General features: G+C 35.1%; 1 non-coding gene across 1 annotated transcript; it reads right to left on the bottom strand.

The window, feature by feature from the left end:
- Window positions 1-1,909: 1,909 nt before the first annotated feature.
- On the bottom strand, window positions 1,910-2,043 carry LOC139022231 (U11 spliceosomal RNA). The gene has a single exon (XR_011473620.1). It is a non-coding gene; the product is annotated as a U11 spliceosomal RNA (small nuclear RNA).
- Between the last annotated feature and the right edge of the window lie 1,337 nt (window positions 2,044-3,380).

Below are 3,380 nucleotides of genomic sequence, written 5' to 3'. Positions count from 1 at the left end.
TTTTCTAAGATAAAATGAAATAATAATCTCCTGATTTGCTGTTCATTACTTAGGAAAAATATGATTCACATGGATTGAAACCATTACTACGATAATGTAACTGTTGGGATTTTTATGTCCTTGTGTCAATTAGGAGATCTAAACTTCAAAAAGTTCAATGTATTTCATGTGAGAATAAAAAAAAGAAATTCACATCAAGAAACAACGCAGTTTAACTGCATAAAACTAAACTCACACACATGAATGCACACACATGCACACCAACACACACAATCTTAAAAGCATGTAGAAGATGGGGGGAAAGATTATCATCAAATGAGCAACATTTAAACTGACAGTTCACCTCTCAAAAGCAATAGCATAATCAAGAATACAATAAGAGGATATTTTTAATATAGTAAAAAAAATAACTTCCATCTTACAATTCTATATTGATAAAAAAAAATACCCTGCAATGATGAAAGTAAAACAAATACATTGTTGTATTGATTTAAAAATCAAAAGGCTTCACAATCAGCAAAGTTGCATAAAGGAAATTATAAAAGTTAACTTCAGATAAGAAATTACCCTCAGGAAATGATCCCTGTCAGAAGCACAGAAATGGAATGGAAAATAAAGTTAATATAAATAAACATCGTCTTTGAAAATACATGTGGACATGTTAATGCAATGAAAAATAGTATATATGTACCAGGAGAGGGGGAAACAGAGTCAAAGTGCTCTAAGGTCCTTGCATTTTCCCAGCAGCATAAAGGTGCCAATTAATATTAGATTGTTGTAAGTCAAAAGTTCAAATTGTAATAGCTCTGATAGTTGTTAAATAACTGACAAATGAATGAATCACTTCTAAATATACAAAAATCAGAAAACATATTAAATCAAAACAATAAAGAGAAATAGATACATAAGCAGCCATATGACTATGAGCATAGCCTTATATCTCTCAATATTTGATTAGACAAGTAGTAAAACATTACTAAGTATATGAAAGTTTTGAAACAATAACAAATAAGAACTAGTGTATCTACTGTAAATTTTCACACAACAATTTCAGGGTCCACATTCTTTTCAATCCTGTGTGAAACAATTTTTCAAGATGAGACTATATTGAACCATAAAGCACATCTCAGTATATTCAATGATTTGAATTCATATTAATAAAGAGTTAGCAAACATTTTACATAAGTGACAGAGGACAAATATCTTAGGTTTTTTGGGCAATATGTTCTCTGATATTGTAGTGTCAAAGTAGCCAGAGACAATATAAAGAACTAAATAACATGACTCTGTTCCAAAAAATCTTTACTTATAAAAAACTAGAGGCCCGGTGCATGAAAATTCATGCACTGGAGGGGGGGTTCCCTCAGCCTGGCCTGCCCCTTCTCACAGTCCAGGAGCCCTAGGGGCAAGAGACGACCAGGAGATCAGGGGAAGGCGATGCCCTATCACACCTCTTCTGCTGCCACTGCCAGCAGTACAAGCCTCGGCCGGCCCTGGTTACCTGAGCCTCGGGTGGCCCTGGGTAGCTGGGCAGGTGCCATCCAAGGCTTGCCTGTGCCTCCGGCCAGCCCTGGGCGGCTGGGGGGCTTAGGGGACTGGGGGACTCCAGAGGCAGGTGTGCGGAGTGGCTGGGCCAACCTGGGGGTGGGCCTGGCCTTGCCATGCACCTGCCGCCCCGGTGGGGCTGAGGAGACTGGGCACCACCATCTTGTGGCTTTGGGCTCTGCCATCCTTGAGGGCGTGGCAGTCAAATAGCATATTCCCTCCTTATCGGCTGTGGGCGCTGCCATCTTTGCAACAGCGTGAGGATCAATTAGCTTATTCCCTCTTTATTAGATAGGATAAGGCTGGATATGGCCCACAGTTTACCTAACTCTGATTTTTTTTTTTTTTTTTTTTTTTTTTTTTTGCAGGCACCAGGACCAACGATTACCAGCTGCCCGAGTACCAAAAACTAATGCTTCCGAAATCTCTTGATGTCGATTCCGCACATAGAGCAATCAAGCTGCTCTGCATGTGCCACTCATGACAGAAGCCCCTTTTTAACCTACCTCTGATATTGAGTATATGTCTTAGCAACATTCAATTAAGTGGAAAAGAATAACCAAAAGGGAGTTAGAATATTCTCATATACATAAAAATTAAGAACATTACTTCAAAGATAACATCATAATAAGATGGAAAATAGTTTGAAGTAGATGAAAAAAAGGACACATCATATAAAAATTCTGAAATAAGACTCCTTAGGGAATTGAAGTTTCCACATTTGGGAGCCTGAAATATTGTGAAACCATTTTTCAAAAATCAGTGGAAAATTGATCACAACTCAGGAGCCATTTAATAGATAATTCTCACAATGTTGGGGCAATTTATTTACCAGTCAATCAAGGTTTCCATGATTTGAAACAGAAAATATATTAAAATTCTATGTTCCCAGTTACAGTGATAAAATAGTTATAATTAACTTTGGAACATAATGAGGTGTCAGTTCATGAAATTGGTAACTAAGGATAAGAATTAAGTATTTTCTCTCACTTTCCTCTGTGATTTAACTGTACATAAGGATAACCAAATACTATATGATGGAAATATATTAATGTAAAAATGTTAGCTATAAGATAAAGAATGATTAATAGAATTATAATATCTTTATCTTATAACCTATACGAAAACAATGGATACAGGTAATAACCATAAATGGCTGCTAAAACTGTAAGTGATATAGTAATAGGAAAATTCATAACGGATAAATCAAACAGATAACAACTGAAATGGCTCATTGTTTCAACATCCCAAGTACAGAGACAACAAAAAAAGACATGCCTTGTAAGGAAATATTCAAGATCAGCTATGAAGTATGTTTTCCTAAAATCCAAACCTTAATGCAATTAGGCCTCTAGATCTAACTTCCATTTGCAAGAAATTCAGGGGAATTTGGAATATGTTAAAGGTAGCAGAGAATGTAGTGAGCCCATTTCCAAATTTAGGAATATCTATAGACTAAATGACATAATATATGCAGCAAATAGATAGCAAGGGGAAAAGATGAGAAGTAAACATTATGGTTTAAAAGACATTTGACTTAAAAGTCCTATTCAAAGCATGGGCATTTTTATTAAGCTCTGATTTTACCAATTTGAACATAAAAATAAAAATGAAATACTTAGGAAAATTTAGACATTGACTAGAGATTTGATAATATTAAAAACTTGTTACTAAAAATGTTAGATGTTGATAATGTATTACTATATTTTGAGAAATGTCCTATCCATCAGTGAAAAATACTGCAATGTATATAATGTATTATTATATTTTGAGAAATGTCCTATCCATCAGTGAAAAATAATGCAATGTATATGGATAGATTGGTCATGCATTGA

This window comes from Myotis yumanensis, unplaced genomic scaffold, assembly GCF_028538775.1.
Source record: "Myotis yumanensis isolate MYYU_CA2020_CCGP unplaced genomic scaffold, mMyoYum1.0.hap1 SCAF_13, whole genome shotgun sequence".
Classification (NCBI taxonomy): domain Eukaryota; kingdom Metazoa; phylum Chordata; class Mammalia; order Chiroptera; family Vespertilionidae; genus Myotis; species Myotis yumanensis.
Note: the sequence above shows the minus strand (reverse complement) of the source record. Positions and strands in the feature narration are given on the sequence as shown.